Genomic DNA, 19,394 nt, shown 5'->3' with positions numbered 1-19,394 from the left:
ATATAACAAGTTCATTGAGGAGTTGAAGGTGCTTTACGCACAATACTGGCCCGAGGACGCAGGTGCGCTGTATGGAGAGACTGAGGTCGAGTCACTGTGTCAGCGCTTCAACATTGCCAACCCGCGCGCAGTCATACGGGCCTACAGAAGGTACAGAGACTCAGATGGCAAAGACCCCCCCGATGAGCTGATGGAGTTACTTGTTGCTGTCAACAGCATTCCAATTGCAAGTGCTGAATGTGAGCGCGGATTTTCACAAATGAACTTGATTTGCACTCCCAACCGTAGCTCTTTGCTCACATCCACCATGTCATCTTTACTCTTCCTAAATCTTGTTGGACCCCCCCTGGCTAAATTCAATCCAGTCCCGTACGTGAGGTCCTGGGTGGCCAAAGGACACAGAACTGCCACAGACACACGCAGTAAAAGTAGAAAAAAAGAGATGGAGGACAATCCGGACATGCTCGTGATGTGGGGTGTTTTAAACAACTAAATATGGTGAGCAAACATACTGTCTATTAATAGGCCGCCGTGCCAATCTTTGAATAATAAATATTTTTTTTACACGTCAAACCTGTTGAGAAATTGATTGCTGGCTGTATACTGAAGTCCCACCTGTGGTGATGTGTTGTTGTTGTGCGTTGTGCGTACTATCCTAAAATAATTGTAAATTATCGTCATAACATTTATACCATGGATACTATTTGAAATCGAGGCTTGTATGTCCCACAGCGTTGCAAGTGGACATTTTCATGTTGTTTTCAGCACCTTTTATGTATACGTTCCGGGACCTGTACGCGTCTCGTCATCCCTGAGCTGTCATGTACTTTGCGTTCCGGCACCTTATGATTTACAAATTAAGCACTGCAAGGCTCCATGTGCTGCCACTTCATACATATGCGGGCTTCTTTGACAGAAAGTTTGCATCATGCCAAAACGTAAGACCTCATTCAATCCAGAATGGACGAAAGAGCACGATTTTATATCCAAAACCAGTCGAGACTCCTTTCATGGCTTCTGCAGACTTTGTCGTTGTGATTTTGACATAAGCAGTAAGGGAAAGCTGCCATTGAACGACATGCGGATACGGAGAAGCATAAAACTAATAGACGTGCGGCAGGTACCTCTTCAATGAGGACATTTTTTCGTGAAGCCTCGTCGCCCCTGGATAATAAAATAACCGCTGCTGAGCTGTGCAAGGTTTACCATGCTGTAAAGCAGGGGTCTCAAACCTTTTCCCCTCTGAGAGCTACCTCTAAAGAAAAAACATTACAGAGAGCTACTTGTGTTTTATATCATGTGTAACATTTATTCACACGTATCTAAATCCCTGAATAAGGTTTCGTTTGGCACAAGCATATACGGAACATACATCCAACACTCACTATTTGTGTAAGAACATTAATACTCAAATTAAACTCAAAGTATGCATGTCAAAACATGTCTTTCTCTTTTCAACAACATTTTTTTTTTGCATGAACATTTTCAAAATATTGGCAGCCAATACTCACACTCAAAATACAGAAATGTAACTAAATATGTATCAGTATGCATTTCTTTCTTTTCAGCTATCACTGATAAACTCACATTCTTTGCATAACATTTACAAAACACTGACACTATGTCAAAACATAACTCACACCTTTGAAATCACATAGGCTACTATTGATGTTGAACAATTATAACTTCTTAACTTTGTCCACATCACACTTTCAGTGATTTATTCACTAGCCTACATATTCAGTCAAGCACCTTTAGTTAGTGAGATACCTGGCACTGCATGGTGCCAACAAGAGAGCTGTATGCTGGAATTTACCCACTTAGGTTCACTCTTATGGAGTCTTTCAAATGTTCATCTGTCAGTCTTGTTCTGAACTTAGATTTGATGACATTCATGTCAGAAAAAGAAGATTCACAGAGGTATGTAGACCCAAACAAAGCAGCTGTCTTCAGAGCTGCTTGGCACAGATTCTGATAGTTTTCTGGCTCAACCAAGCTCCAAAAATGTTCAGCATGCTGTTGATTTCAGCTGTATGTCGTTTTGGAGGTTTACAAGTTCCATTTCCATTTCTACAGGATCGATACAGAAAAGGTCTGCCATCTGCCCAGAAATCTGACTAATGTCCACATTCATGAATGGGTTGGCAATTAATGTCACACAGGGCTCAAGTCTCTCAAAGTCTCTGAACCTGTCTGCAAACTCCTGGCCAAGCTTGATCAAGAGGTCACAGTACTTCTCTGTGTTCAAAGCATCAGCTACCCCTGCATGGGTTTCCAAAACCTTTGTGACTGAGGGGAAATGCTGGAATCTTTTGGCCTTCAACTGCTGGATGAAAAAGGCCAGTTTTGCGCTGAACGCGTTAACAGCACTGATCATGTTGCAGACGTCTTTCTCTTTACCTTGCAACTGTACGTTCAAGTTATTCATTTTCTCAGTTACATCTGTCAAAAACGCAAGATCAAGGACCCACGCTGCATCAGATAACAAGGTGGTGTCCTCCCCCCTCTCTTCCAAGAAAATCTTGATTTCACCCAGCAAGGAAAAGAAACGTTGCAGTACTTTACCCTTACTGAGCCATCTGATGTCAGTGTGGAGCAGGAGATCTCCATAGGCCACAGTGCATTCCTCCAGGAATTGCTTGAAGGTCCTGTGTTGCTTAGCCTTTGCTCTGATGGAGTTGATAATCTTGACAACCAGCTCCATGACATGTTCAAATCCCATGACCTTCGCGCATAAAGCCTGTTGGTGAATTATGTAATGGTAGGCCAGAAATGGCGGAAACTCCGGGTCTGCTTTGCATCGGGCAATACATCCAGTGACGACCTGTCATCGCTGGTGCTCCGTCAGTGGTTATTGACACCAGCTTTTCAATAGGGATCTTCTGTTCCGTGAAGTAGTTCTTCACAGCATTGTAAATATCGACTCCTCTTGTTGTAGTTTTCAATGAAAGTAAAGTCAAAAACTCTTCATGCACAGTGAAATCATCAAAAACAGCCAGCTGGGCTGTATCGCTCGCGTCAACAGATTCATCCAGCTGAATAGAAAACCATTTACACCTGTTCATGTCAGTTTCCAACTGTCTTCCTGCATCCACAGCCAGGGCAGACACTCTCCTTGCCATTGTATTTGCACCAAGTTGTACATCAGCAAAAGCAGACAATATTTCTGTCTTACATTTATGGTCCTTGAATAACGTTTCAGCCACCGCGGTCATGGCCTCCTTTACAACACTGCCATCAGTGAAGGCCTTTTTGCGTTTTGTCAGGATGTGCGCCACTTTAAACGAAGCCTCCGTACAAGCAGTAGCCTTCTGTGCTGGTCTGGTAAAAACAGACTGCTGTCGTTGTAGCTGTATTTTCAGGTCCTTTATCTTTTATTTTCGTAGATTGCTACCAGCGGGAAAGTTCCGTGAGAAGGTGCTGTGGACTGTGGTGAAATGGCGCTCCACATTGCATTTTTTACCGACCTGCCACGCTTACTCCACAGATCAAACAAACACACTTGTCCTTTACACTTGTGAAACAAAAGTCTATTTCCCAATTCTCGTTAAAAAGCTAATGCTGCGTTTACATCGGAGGTCGGAGGTCGGAACTGGGAGTGACGTCACATTCAAGGTCGGAAAGTCGGAAAAGATGGACGCGCCTTGTTTACAGATTTAGCAATTACCTCGGGTTAGCCATTGTTAGCAATACCGGTTGATAACAGCGCTCTGTGTCATATTTTGTGAAAACAAATATCGTAGCAACATATCTTCAGATAGAAGATGAGCGGTACTTCATGTACAGGTGACAAATGAAGTTGGCATATTATGAAAATTTGTGTTTAAATCTTATATATACAGTCTATGGTTTAAATGTAAACTATTTGGCGAGCTACTTTGAAGGGGGCGGTGAGCGACTGGTAGCTCGCGAGCGGCCTGTTGGAGACAGCTGCTGTAAAGCAACACCAGTCGTACAGAAGTGTAGACTGCGGCGTGAAAGTGGACCGGGAGATTTTCAGTGACTCGCCCACAGCTAAAGGGATGACTGAAGCAGCTGCCCCCTTGCCAGTCAAAAAAATGTGAAGCAGATGTTCTGCTTTTGTATGAAAGAGCAAAGAAATACATCAGTGAAAGATATGACTTCTATGACACAAGCTTTCATAGCAAAGTGGCCAAGCTTGGCCTCAAAATTTCTGTGCCATTTGAAGACTACAGTGCTGCTGTCCAGGCCTGCAATCTGGACATTGATATGGATGGACTGTATGAGGAATATGCCATGGTTCCTTCAGCTCACCAGAAATGGAAGGTTGCCACAGTGAGGAACGATATTTGAAACTGTTTTCCAAAGCAGATGTACCACTTGTGAATCTCAGGAAGGTCAGCGCCTATATTTTCTCCATCCCATGCAGCAATGCACACACAGAACGTGTCTTTTCAATGATAACTGCATGGAGAAACGAGAGGAATCGCCTGGATGTGGACAGTGTCAAGGCTGAGCTGCAAGTGTGTGTCAATTTCACTTATCCCTGCACAGAGGTGTACAAGAAGTTCAGTGAAAACAAAAAACTCTTGGATGCAGCCAGGAAAGAACAGAAGTATTGCAGATAGAAAATCAACTACTTTGGTGAGTACACTAGTCTTATGATTTCACTGATGGGCTGCATGAAATATTTATATTTATTGGGTTGAAAACAATACAGATTTTTGAAGGTTGATAACAGTATTCTTGCTATGTTGTTATTTGTACCAGTCCCTGCAGGATATAAACAGGCCCAGGCGCAGTGGGGGCTTGGAAGCCATGATGTCAGAGGTGCTGTTGTCTCCTGAGCTGCTACAGAGGGTGAATGTGGAGTTTGCCTAAATACAGGTGGACTGCTGTACACACGCACACATATACAGATGAAGACACTGAAGACAAGTCCCCAAAAGACTGAAGCACTTTAGAAATGCTATACTTTTTGAGCTGTTGAATGTGAATGTTGTTTGTTTTTTTTACAATCTCCTTTGTTGTTTACATAAAAGGTTATTTATGCTTTTCAAAAAAGCATTTTTGTATTATTATGTATGTTACCTGTTATTTGTTTTTTCCATTTAAGTCCACACATGTTATGCTTTGTGGCACTCTGCACTTTAAAAGATTCATCTCAGTGGTCAGTTTTTGAACACCACAATGTATTGAATAAATACAAATACTGTGAACAAACCCTTTTTGACTTTTCATTCATATTTTTTCCTATTCAGCTACACAAACATCATCTTTAAACCACACAAAATTGTATTGTAAATGAGAGTATACCAGAGTCATATGTACACCATAGTAATTTATTGATATGCCGCATAATGTCCTCCTTTTTGGTGTTATGGAAATGGTCACCCTATCCCTGGTCCCAGCTCACATGCTAACCGGCTAACCTGCTATTCAGCCACGTGCCCTGGGACTTGTAAATGTCTACCGCTTCTCTATCCTGGTTCTGCTGCCTCCTATAACCATCACCCGGACTACAATAATGCTGAACTTCCGCCTCACAGACTTCTCTTCACCATGATTGATGTTCAGCTGGCTAATCATTTGGGCTGCATGTTTCACAGTTACTAACGCCACCCCACACAGCTGAAATACTCCACCACGGAGATGCTGTGTCTCCGGTCCCACTTTATGATCCCTCCAGCTCTGCTTGCCCATCGGGACATCCTCAAACGTCCCAGATATGTACACGATGGATCATGTCGGAACTTTCAGTACACAAACCAAAACACAAACCTCCGCTCTTTTTGGTCCAACGAGCCCGCCCCCTTCGCTCCGCCAGTTGACCTGTCAATCACACTTTGCTGCTCCCCCTCCACAAAGCACACAGCTATGCACCTCTTGACTGTTTAAAACTGGCTCTTCACAATATCAGATACCTTACTAGCAAGGCCCTGCTTGGTGCGAGTTTATTCTTTACAACAAACTTGACTTCCTATGCCTCACGGAGACCTGGCAAGAGCAAAACGACTACTCACAGCTAAATGAAGCGCTCAAAGACCTGAAACTCACTACTGTTACCGTCCCTCATCACTCCTCTTTTGAATGCCTGGCAATAAAACTCACAGGCTCTAAAACATTCCTTTATTGTGTCTATCTACAGACAACCGAAGCCCTCAGCTGTTTTCCTCACTGAATTCTCAGCATTATTAACAACAATATGTGCTATGTCCCCCACTGTCATCCTTTTAGGTGATTTTAATATCCATATTGACAACCTCTCCAATGGTTTTGCAAAGGACTTCATCTCGTTCCTTGAGTGTCTTGATATTACACAATATGTCAATTTTCCAACTCACAACAAAGGTGACATACTAGACCTAGTCTGCTGCACCGGACACTCCTTTTAACCTCCCTGATGCTGAGTTCCCCATCTCTGACCATAAATCTGTGCTCTTTGAGGTAAATGTCCCCCTATCTAAAATAAGAGCACTGCGGACAATCACCTTCAGAAATATCAAATGCATTGACCCCAGAGAGCTTAACTCTCTTATTACCTCCGTGCCCAGTCCGCGCACATCTTCCTCCCCCAACCCTTCTGAACTGGTGAGTCACTACAACAACTGTCTCACATCTTCCCTGGATGTACTGAACCCCCTGAAGACTCGCAGTTTCATTTGTGCACACTGCTCCCTGGTACACTGCTGACCTCCACCAACTGAAAACCACTGGCCGGCGTCTTGAACGTCTGTGCAAAAAGACTGGGCTCACAATTCACATACAGCTCTACAAAGAACATCTCTGCCTTTACAAAAACGCCCTCACCACCGCTAACTCCTCCTACTACACAATTCACATTAGCAGCTCCTTATATTTACTGTATTTAACATACTTTTTTTTGCTCTTGTGTTTTTTTTTGACAAATCTTTTTATTAGTTTTTGCACAGATAGCAAACAGACATTTTCAAAATATTACATGTCAAATACTGTGATTTTCTAATACAAATATTAAAACAACCAAAAACCCCATTACCCCGCAATCTCATTCACACATTCATACAAAGGAAATAACAGCAAAAACAAATAAATGATGAAAAAAATAAAATAATAATAATTGAAAAAATTGAAAAGAAAAGAAAGCCTTACATTTGGGTTCGGACAACAAATGAGGGCTAAATCTCCAGAATTTAGAGGGTGGTCTACCATGGGGAAATTTGATTACCACAGAAGTGGGTGCATGGTCGGAGATAACTATGCTATGATACTCACTGGAGAGAGCGTTATGTAATGTTTATTGTCAAGTAAAAAGAAGTCTATCAGTGAGTAAGTGTGGTGGACATGTGAAAAGAAAGAAAAAACTTTACTGGTGGGAAACTTAGTCCTCCACGGGTCCCTCAAGCCCAGCTGGTTGGCGTGACATTTTAGGACTTTAGTCGATTTGGATAGAGTAAACTGGCGGATGACCTATCAAGTTCTATATTCTGGACCAGGTTAAAGTCACCTCCAATTATAATTTGATGGTCATTGAGATTAGGTATAGAAGTAAATAATTTGGATATAAATTTGTCATCATCCCAAGTCGGTGCATATAGTGAGGCCAGGACCACAGGAGTATTTTGTAGTTTGCCAGATACTATAACGTATCGGCCGTTTGGATCAGATATAAATAATGTTTAGTTCAAAGGCAATATCCCCGTGTATAATAATCGCAGCTCCTCTAGCCCTCTCGGAAAACCTCAAATGAAACAGGTGACCCATCCATGGCCTCTTGACGCGAGACATTTCCGCCGTACAGAGGTGTGTCTCCTGTAAAAAGCAGATGTGGGCGGGGGACGATGACAAACAAACACACACACACACACTCCACCACAAAGAACAAAACCCAGTCCCATTGGGGGCATCAAACATGTGTATCTCCTGGATACAAACCTCCCTGACATGAGCCACTCCTAACCTTCCCTTACTTAACCTTCGTTCCCTCTACTTCGAACAGTAGACAAATACCCCGTAAAAACCCCAGCAGAAAACTACAACCTGTATATAAAAAATATTCTTTTAGAAACAGTGACCCGGCTACATAAAAATTAGCTTACAGGGAGTCCTTCGTAAAGTGACATGTACACATACTGTATGATGTATAGTTTGGCGTAGCTATAGTGCAGTCCAGGCTATGCTAATGAACAGTTTAGCTAAACCACCCAGTAATCTGGCAAGCTAGCAGATGGGCCAACTATAATTACTGTGTTCTCTAGCAGAGTATGGTACTTCTGTTTAGCGGCAAGATACTCCTAAGCTTCCTCGACAGATGACAGCCGAACTTTGTTTCCATTCTCCGTCGTAATCATCAGCTTGGCCGGGTATTGGAGAGCGGGTCTGAGTCCGAGCTTATACAGCTGCGCCATCGCCTCTCGGTACAGAGCTCACTGCGCTACCAACTCGGGTATATAATCTTCATAAAAGGCAATAGGTTTCCTCTCGTATCGCAGGTCCGCTCTCATCCTCCGGGCCTCGCGGATGACATTTTCGTTGGTCTGGAAGTTCTGGAAACGGAAACGGATGATGACAGGCCTCGGCCTTTCCCCAGGCTTTGGCTTCGCGGCTAACGACCTGTGGGCCCGGACCAGCTCAGGAGAGGTAGGCAGGATTTGGTCCCCCAGAAGCTGGGGTAATAGGTTGGAGAAGAATGCGGTTGGCCGTGGGCCTTCAATCGACTCTGGGAGACCAATGATGCGACTATTGTTGCGGCGGCTCCGGGCTTCGAGGTCTGAAGTTTTTGCCCGCAGTTTAGCATTGCTAGCGGCCAGCTCTGTGCATGTACCTTCAAGAGTTGACAGGCGCCCGTCAACTGAGTCTGCATTCAACTCCAGAGATGTAATGCGTTGCCCAAGCTCGGACACGGTCGCATGTACCAGGTCAACTTTAGACTCGAGTGTGGCGATAACGGTTTAAAACTCTGCCGAAAGAGACACTTTATGGCTCTCCAACAAACTTCTTAGCGCTGCCATGCTTCAAGTGAATAACGGGGTTTTTACATACCAAAAAGTTGAAAACGAGGGAGCGGGAGGAAAACATGTCTACTCCTCACTCTTCATACCGGAAGTCCCTGCTCTTGTGTTTTTATTCATTGTATATAGCTCTTTTTTCAACATATAGTTGCACTATGGACGCCAAGCACATATTTTTCACTGCTTTGGCTACTTTTTCTCTTCACTACGGTGTCCGGGGGTTTCGTTGTGCTACACTGGATGGTTTTCATCTTTTGCGGACGGACAGGACGACAGAGAGTGGTAACAGGAAAGGAGGAGGGCTGGCTGTGTTTGTGAACAATATATGGTGTAACCCAGGGCACATCACTATTAAAGAAAGGATCTGCAACAGGGACATTGAGCTGCTAGCTCTTAGCATGCGGCCACACTATTTGCCTCGGGAATTCTCGCATGTTATCTCGATAGTGGCGTATATTCCCCCCTCTGCCAATGCTGAAGAAGCATGTGTCGTCATCAGCTCTACTGTTAGCAGACTGCCAACACAGCACCCAACTGCGCTCATCCTGATCTCTGGGGACTTCAATCATGCCTCTCTCTCAAAAACTCTGCCCACATTCAAACAATATGTCACCTGCACCACCAGAGACAATAAAACACTGGACTTACTGTACGCCAACACCAAGGAGGCATACAGCTCATCACCCCTTCCTCCCCTGGGCAGATCTGAACACAACCTAGTCCACCTCCTGCCTGTGTATCAACCCCTGGTGTACAGACAGCTGTGCCCACAGGCAGCATGAAGAAGTGGTCTGAGGTATCTGAAGAAGACTGTTTCGACACTACTGCGTGGGATGTGTTCACTGACTTTCACGGGGAGGACATCAACAGCCTGACTGACTGAATAACGGACTATATTAACTTCTGTGAGGCTAACGTCGTACCCACCAGGACTGTACGGTGTTTTCCAAACAACAAACCCTGGATTACCCCTGAGATAAAGGCTCTCCTGAAGGACAAAAAGAGGGCCTTTAGATCAGGCAACAGAGAGGAGCTGAGGTGGAAAATCAGAGAGGGGAAAAACAACTACAGGAAGAAGATGGAGGAACAGCTGCAGCAGAGGAACCACAGCTGAGTCTGGAGAGGCCTAAAAACCATCTCTGGCTACAAAGGGCCAGACTCCCAGGTCTGGGGGGACCATCATAGATTTGATCAGTCATGTGCTCCTCCCCCTGACCCAATCCCCCCTACTGCACCCCCCATTGTCCCCACTGCCTGGAAATGGCCCTGTAACCTCTCACACCTCCACTCAGCCCCCGACCATCAGCCCACAGACATTTTTTTCACATCAGCCCCTGTAACTTCTCCCCCCACAATTTATGTGCAATATATAAACAGAAATATGCCATTATTAATAACAAATAGCAATACTTACCTAGCTGCCATATCTCACTATAGGATGTGTATTTTGTAAATGGTGTGCTTTTCTTTATCTCATATTTTTTTAATTGCATATTTTCTTTTGTAAAGCTGTCTTTTGCTCTGTTGCTACTGTAGCAAATTTAATTTCCCCCTTCTGTGGGACAAATAAAGGGTTTCTGATTCTGATACTCGAACCTCCAAAGGTAGCACGAGAAACCTCTTCTCAACCATCAGAAACCTACTTCAACCTCCCACAACCCTCCCTACAGACATCTCATCTGATGACTGCAATGATTTTCTGAATTTCTTCAATAACTAAATCAACATCATCCACTTGCAACTGGCTGCATCCAGCACGTCCAACGACGACTCACAGTGGCCGAGCACCACCAACCACCAACCAATCCCCACCCTGTCCAATTTCACACAAGCTACTGAGCTATCCATCTCCGAACTCATCCGTAAATCCACACCTACTACCTGTCAGCTTGATCCCCTCCCCACTGTCCTTGTTAAAGCCTGTGTGCCCTCTACTTGCCCCCTGATCACAAGAATAATTATATCATCCCTCACAACTGGAATTGTATCGCCAAACCTCAAAACTGCTGCCATCACACCAACTCTCAACAAACCTGGTGCTGACCGAGATGATCTGAACAACTACAGGCCTATCTCTAACCTCTCCTTCATTTCAAAAACCCTCGAAAGAGTTGTTGCTGGCCAACTTCAACAACACCTTGACAAAAACAACATTCACGAACCCTTCCAATCTGGTTTCCGCTCAAAACACAGCACTGAAACAGCCCTTGTAAAAATCACAAATTATCTCCTAAGTGCAGCTTACTCTGGACTGGTTACCAACCTCAACCTCCTTGACCTGAAAGATATTATTGAATTTTTATTGCTTGCTCATAAAGACATGTTCATGTATAAATGTGAAAAATATGAAATGAACTGCATTCTGCTTCTTTGTTCACAGTGAACACTAACTGCACCTTCCTTTGTGGGAGAAGGCCGAGAGGCCCGAGAGAGGGACAGCAGGACAATTATGGCAAGAATAGAGAAGGATTAGATGATAGGCTGGACACCCGGAACTCGTGAAGCCAAGAGGCAAGGACTCGGCCCGTGCTCTAACCAGAAACATACACGCACCACATTCAAACATTCACATATAACTTGTTATAAGGGGACTGCCCCCTTTTCTCCAAAGAGTATAAACATTATATTAATATGTGATGTCATGTGTCGAGACTCTGGAAGACAGTGAGAGACAGTACCTGCTTGCAGTATGTGGATCACCTATTCCAAGGACCTCAATTGAGTACTGTATTCCTTATCACAACTTGAAATAAATCAGCTTTATTATGACCCTACTACTTCATTTGGACTCCTTGCTTCATAAAGAAATTATTGAACACAACAGACCTCACAACTGCCTTTGACACCATCTCCTACCCACTACTCATCAAACGGCTGGCTGACATCAGGATCACTGGTACTGCACTTTCATCCTACCTCACGGACAGAAAACAATCGGTCCTACTCAGCACCCACCGGTCAAGCTGCTCCTCTGTCTCACATGGTGTTCATCAGGGGTCAGTACTAGGTCCACTCCTGTTCATTATTTACCTACTCCCCCTTGGCACTATACTCTGTCATCATAATGTCCATTTCCACTGCTACGCCAATGATACACAGGTCTACATTTCCAGCAAACCAAACACTGCCCTCCCCCACAACCACTCTGGCGAACTGCCTCCTGGACATCAGGAACTGCATGAGCAGGAAACTCAACGCCAGCAAAACTGAAGCCCTGCTCATTGGCACCAAAACTGCCCTCTCCAAAACTCCACCCTCCCCTGCCCCCAACCTCACCATTGATGGTTGCTCTATTCTCTTCTCTGGCAAAGTTGAGAGCCTTGGTGTCATCTTGGACAGCTCCCTCTCATTTGCACCTTACATAAATAACATCACCGGGACTGCTTTCTTCCACATACGCAACATCTCCAGACTCCGCCCATCCCTGTCTCAATCAAATACTGAAGTCCTGGTCCACGTATTCGTCACATCCTGCATCGACTACTGTAACGCCATCCTCTCAGGTATTCCCACCAAACTCATAAATAAACTTCAAATCATACAGAACTCTGCAGCCCAGGTCATCAGCCTTTATCCTGTTCTGTTGCCGCATATTTAACAAATTGTATGGTGTCCTTGGGTGTCATGAAAGGTGCCTAAAATAAAAAGTATTATTATTAGTATTATTAAATATTAAAGAAAGTGAAATCATGGACTGTTCGTTTTTTCACCTTTCCTCTTATTTTTATGCTTAAAGGGGTAGTTCAGAACTTTGGACATAGGACCTCATTTCCAAATTAGCCAGTGTGCTATTTATCAGTGGAGACCGTTTTCAACAAGTTTCATCCAGTTCTTCTAGTTGCAGAGTTCGCTGGTGCTAGGCTAGCGCAAGTCAACGGTTTCCGCTAGCCTGCCAATAAAAACAGTCTTACCCACTCCACAGTACACCCGAGGCAAATAAATTAAATGCCAGACTATCGATGTAAATGGCGGGGATGTCGGGGTTTAGGGGTGTACTCACTTTTGTTGCCAGCGGTTTAGACATTAATGGCTGTGTGTTGAGTTATTTTGAGGGCACAGCAAATGCACACTGTTATACAAGCTGTACACTGACTACTTTACATTGTATCAAAGTGTCATATCTTCAGTGTTGTCCCATGCAAAGATATAATAAAATATTTACAAAGATTTGAGGGGTGTACTCACTTTTGTGAGATACAGTCTGTCATGCAAGGCAGATTATATTCCTTCACAGAAGTAAAGTATACTTTAAAACAAAGTTTAAACTGGTGATGGTCATCAAGTTTTCTAGAATCAGAATTGAACTTTATGAAATAAAAAAGGGACATATTATTTTTATTAAATAAAAAGACAGCCTTGGAACCAATCCTGGAAACTCACCACAAGTGAAAAATGTGATAAGTTAAAAACCCAACCCCTGAGGTTTTTTGAAATACTAACATGTAAACTACACATTCTGATACACTCTGAGAAGAAAATAAATACATCTGTTATTACCCGGCATATTAAATAATAATAATAATAATAATAATAATAATAATAATAACAAGTGTGGATAAGGGTAGATAGCCCCCATTGTTCTGTGGGTGAAAATAAAAGCCTATACATTTTTTCGTTATTATTCAAAAAAAGAGACGGTAAATTACATGGATGTGTAAAGAGTAGTTCTACCGCAAAGTTATTCTCTATGGGGACTTGCACCAACATGTGGTAATATTGATCAAAACTGTTTATGTTCTCCGACCTTTCCAGTCAAATTACTATTGCACGCGCATCATTAGAAATTTCAGTCTTCAAAATAAAAGTTTGACTTTTTTCCATGATTTTCTTTTTCTTTTTTTCTCAACTTTTTTTTTTTTTCACTTGCCTATCTTCGACCCACTCGAAATGGGTGGGTCGCGCCAACCAGTTGAGAACCACTGATCTAGACAACAGCTTAAGTGGAAGATATTGATATGCTATAGACCAGTACTGGGCATTTTACGGCCTGTGGGCAACATCCGATCATAAATTATACCATATATGAAAACCAACCGCAACCTTTTCAAAATTAAAACAACACAGTTGTATTACTTGCACAGCGTAAATACTTGTATAACAGTGTTGCTCTTATTTTGAAAAGGGTTCTGCTGTTTTTTTAAATTTACGAATACGCGCGTGCCCTGAACAGCTACGAGTGATGCTGCCCGGATAGTGCTCGAAATGTCCGCTCACGGCAAAAAAAAAGAAAGATCGATACTGAATGCCGCGTTTTCAACAAGACATGGACTGCTAAATATTTATGTATTGAAGTGAAAGGTAAAGCTGTGTGCTTAATTTGTGGTGCGCAGGTCGCTGTTTCCAAGGAGTACAATTTGAATCGCAACTATGCGACCAAACATGTGTAACACAGTTAAAAAGGTTCAGGTTAAATCCAGCTAAACGGGACAACTACGCCACCTGCTGTCATAAAGATTTAACTGCAGGATTACAAATAGCAAAGGATGATGGGTAATCTTCAAAGCAACGGAGGATTTACGTTGAGATAATGTGTCTGTAGATGTCATTGGGCAAAACAATGTTAACTTGCTTGATAACTGTGTATAAGTTCAGCTGGCTGCACATGGTTAGATATTGTGTATCCCAGAATGATTTTGCCACGTTTTAGTGAAGATTGAACATACGTTTTAGGTGTTTTGGTGTTAGTAAAAATCCCCACTGTGTAGCTAGCAATTGTTAACACGATGCCGTCTTTCCAGTCAGACCATGTGCTGTTGTCCACGTGATGAAGTTTCTACCCTATTATTTTGTTATGAATGCAGGTATGTTGCAGTATGTTGCTCTATAATGTGAATCATGCAAATTAGTTACTATTAAGTATGTGTTGCAGCTGCGACAAAGTGTAGTTGTAGGTTTACAGTCCTGCAGACTGTATACAGCAGTTTGACTTTTTTTTTTTGCAGCAGACTGTTTAACTCTGCAGGGGGTTTCAGCTGGAATAATGAGATTGTTGATAAAAAGGGTATACCCAATAGCTAGCTAAACTCATTCCTTGGTTATGAAATAGGGAGGAGCCTGGTAATTTAGGTCTGCAATTTTGGCCAGCATCCCTTCCTGCCTTTGACTGCAGCAGGTGTGTTGCTTGTAACCTGGATTATATTTTTGTTGGCTATATTTGTTGAATAATATAGTTTGCTCATCTTGTGAAAAATACAGGCCATAGCTGTGTGCATGTCTGTGATTGGTCATAAAGGGCACCTATCCAATTAAGTGAATGCTGTTTCATTCTGCCCTGTCTCTACCCGACACAGAATGGACGATTAAAGCATATTCCAGTTTGCTTACACTGTTTATTTCAATCCATCACTGGCTCACAACATAGTACTTGCAACTCTGAACAACTACCGTTCCTAGGTGTCACACTCTAACAAGTCCGTGTTGAAACAAACACTACATAACAATACTATTGTTACATCCTTTTTCTTTTCCTTTTGTAGTGTGATATATTATTCAACAGTCTTACTTCAATAACATCACATAACTGTAAACCTAAACCATGTCACTTTATTTGTATCTTCTGCTAACAATAAACACATTACCAAATAAAAATGTGTTCCTTATCAATGTTGAAAATAACTCTTCTCCCTGTGACATCTCAAAACAATATTGTACAAATAACATTTAACAATGCTTTCCAACATGTTCTCCTTTTTTAATTTTTTTCTTTTATTATTTTCAGTGTCCTTATACCACAGTTCAGCCTGCATAGTCCTTCAGGTACCCTGGCCTAACAACTGCTCGACCAGATTTGGTAGTTACAGTCTGTTGTGTGTCACCCACGACTCTGTCAGGGGTTGCAACAGTCTCTGGTGTTGTGTGAGTTTCTTCAGTCACTGTGTGGTTCGCCACACCGGGTGCTGTGCCCTGGTCCCGTCTTAGGTGACGTCGATTCCTCCGAAGAACACCTCCAGTGTCCAGCTGTACTGCATAGGACCTGTGGTCCACAGGATTCACCACCGTAGCCTTTCTCCAGACTGTGTGGGGATCAAACGGCTGTATTCTAACACGGTCTCCCCGTTTCAGTGTATCCATGTCCTTGGCTGTCCTGTTGAAGTATTTGGCTTGTCTCCTTTGCCTGTCAATCAGTTCTCGTGTTGTTTGTTTTACCTCTGGCTGCAGAAGACTATCCCTTGTTGGTAGTAGGGTTCTGGTTCTCCTACACAGCAGTCTCTGAGCTGGGCTTGTCTTTAGTCCTTCAGTTGGTGTGTTGCGGTGATCCAACATTGACAGGTATGGGTCCTCTCCTGCAGCTTTGGCTTTCCTCATCAGTCGTTTTGCTGTTTTCACAGCAGACTCTGCCTTCCCGTTGCTTTGTGGGTATCCAGGAGATGAAGTTCTGTGCTGAAACTTCCACAGCTGACAGAAACGCTGGAACTCTTGGGAATTGTACTGTGGCCCGTTATCTGAAACAACTACATCTGGAATACCCTGACGGGCAAAGTGAGCCTTCAGCTTCCTTATCACAGTACTTGATTTTGTATCTGGTAAGTAGTCGATTTCCCAAAAGTTGGAATAGTAATCAACTGTAATTAGGTAGTCTTTGTTGTCATAAGTGAACAAATCTGTACCAACCCTGGCCCACGGCCTACTTGGTACCTCATGTGGATGTAATGTCTCTTTTTGTTGTTTTACATCACATACTGTAAACACCTTTGCTCTAGAGATGTCTGGGAGGATGTCATCGATGGTAGGAAGGGGAAAATGGCTGCGCTTCAGTGCCTTGTTGAGTGGTCTGGGGTCGATGCATATCCTAGGCTTCCCATTAGGTTTCTGCACAGTGACCAGACTGCTGATCCACTCCGTGCTTTTCTCCACCGGTGTGATGATCTCTCTCCTTTGAAGATCCTTTAGTTCTTCCTTCAGTGGAGTCATCATGGCAACAGGGACTCGTCGTTTAGGAAGTTTCACTGGCTCCACCCTCTCATCGATCTCAATCCTGTACTCTCCTTCCAGGCAGCCATCACCTGTGAACACATCTCCGAACTCCTTCTTTATTTGTTTGATGGTTAGTTCACACTGAGATGGTTCCTCTTCAGTTACGATGCTGTCTATAGCTAGAATGTTCTCATATTGTACTTTGATCAGTTTCATAGCTTCACTTGTCTTCCTGCCAAGCAGTGGCAGTTTGCAGTCCTCATTCACTACCACAAACTCCAGCCGGTATAGTTTCTGGTTTCTCGGGTTCCTCACCTTCACCTTGCATTTTCCAAGTGGATGCAGCTTGGTTTTGTTGTACATAATCAGCACTTTCTTTGTGCGTTCCATCTGAGTGTCTGGATTCAATAGATTTATGGGGATTACATTACAGGTAGCTCCACAATCTATTTGAAACTTCACAAGCTCTTTGCCTACCAGCATCCCTGCAAAAAGCTGGCTGTTCTTGGCTTTGTCATCTCTGGTCTCATTGCCAGTCTTTGTCAGTATCTCTGTAGTATTGTCAGTCATGACGTCCTCATAATCATCACTGTCCTCTTCAGTCACATAGTGTACCTGTTTTCCTCTTTTCCATTTCTCTGTAGTGGATTTGCACCTGGCTGCAAAGTGATTTTCTTTACCACATTTTTTGCAGCGCTTTCCAAAGGCTGGACATTTGGCCTTGTTCCTTTCATGTGTCTTCCCACAGAACATGCATGACACAGTGTCCATGTTTTTATCTTGCCTTGCTGTCTGTTTCACTATGTGTACTTCTTCCACTGTGCTTCCTTCAATGGTTTTGCTATTTTCACGTGACAACTCTGTAGCTCTGCACAACTGTAGACACTTGTCCAATGTCAGCTTTCCCTTTCTGAGTAATCTCTCTCTCAGTCCTGAGTTGTTGTTGCCACATACTATTCTATCACGTATAAGTGAGTCCTTTATGTCTCCAAAGTTGCATGTGCTGGCTAACACTCTGAGATCAGTTACATATGTATCAATGTTTTCATCCCGTCCTTGATTTCTCATGAAAAAACGATACCTTTCTACTGTCTCATTTACCTTAGGGTTGCAATGTTCATCAAATTTTCCAATCAGTTCACTGAGTTTCCTCCTGGGAGAAGTCACATCGCTCATCAAAGTTTCACAAAGTTCCCTACCGGTCTCTCCGATCAGGTAGTAGAACAGTTTCACTCTTACATCCTCTGCCGACTCAGGCATGGAAAGATCCATGTATAGTGTAAACTCCTCCTTCCATGATTTCCAAGCCTTCGCTATGTTGCTGGTGTCCAAACACAATGTCGGTGGAGGTTTCAAACCTTCCATTTTTCACTGCCGACTGACTGGAGCGTCCTCTTCAACTCCCGCGATTTTCTTGTTAGCCGGCCCGCTAACGTTAGCTAGTTAGCTGCACCGTAGAAGTCCGTTTTTCTGCTCCGTCCTCTTTAAGTTTCCGCTGCCACCATGTTTCATTCTGCCCTGTCTCTACCCGACACAGAATGGACGATTAAAGCATATTCCAGTTTGCTTACACTGTTTATTTCAATCCATCACTGGCTCACAACATAGTACTTGCAACTCTGAACAACTACCGTTCCTAGGTGTCACACTCTAACAAGTCCGTGTTGAAACAAACACTACATAACAATACTATTGTTACAAATGCAACTACCCAATTAAGTGAATGCACGGAGGAATTATAGCTTACACAACATTACCTTTTTGTTTAATTGACACAGGTTTTTTTCTGCTCACTTACAGGTAAAGCTGCTCAGAATAGAGTGCCCTGGACAAAGACAGGCAGTTGATAAACACGAGTCGATGTATTACTTCTTGTTCAGGGAAGAGCGACTGCGAGAAATGTTTAAAGGCAGAACCAATAGCACTTAAATGTCGGGAATGGCACTTAAAGTTTTTTTTTTCACAACTGTATCACAGCATACAAAAGTCAAATTCAGCAAAAATAGGAAAGCTGTATATGGACTTCATTTTTTCCTGACTTTCCTTTTGTTAAAAAATACACTCACACTTTTTATTTTTGTTATAATTGAAATGTGAGATCTAATGATTATTATTATTTTAATTCAACATGTTTCCAAGATAGTTTAACTGAATAGGGAAAAGGTGTTTCTGTTCATCTGCTCGGTAAACTCGCACTCTCTTTATTTAGCAGCGACGCCCGCTCTCTTTTCTTGATCGCCCACACACGTACCTGAGAGCACTTCACTGTCCCGCTTAACTGTAGGAATTCTGCTTTGTGTGATGTCTTTTTTCTGATTTGGTTAATAAATGTTTTAAATGTTGAAACAGTAGCCATATGTTCTAATTATTCAGCTTTTTTGCATGGTTTGCAAAGTAGTTTTTTTTGTCATCGACCGGAGTAAAACAATATATATACATCGGTTCAGAAACCGTTTAGGAACCGGTACCCAACCCTAATTATATGATAAACAAAGTGTTCTGATACTATTCTTGGCTGGATGGTTGACC

General features: G+C 42.9%; 1 protein-coding gene across 8 annotated transcripts in view; it reads right to left on the bottom strand.

Moving 5' to 3' along the window:
• si:cabz01090165.1 (uncharacterized protein LOC100333421 homolog) overlaps positions 1–19,394 on the bottom strand; it is a 315,307-nt gene that overhangs the window by 44,545 nt on the left and 251,368 nt on the right. The window lies entirely within an intron of this gene.

Source organism: Eleginops maclovinus, chromosome 18 (assembly GCF_036324505.1).
Source record: "Eleginops maclovinus isolate JMC-PN-2008 ecotype Puerto Natales chromosome 18, JC_Emac_rtc_rv5, whole genome shotgun sequence".
Taxonomy (NCBI): domain Eukaryota; kingdom Metazoa; phylum Chordata; class Actinopteri; order Perciformes; family Eleginopidae; genus Eleginops; species Eleginops maclovinus.
Note: the sequence above shows the minus strand (reverse complement) of the source record. Positions and strands in the feature narration are given on the sequence as shown.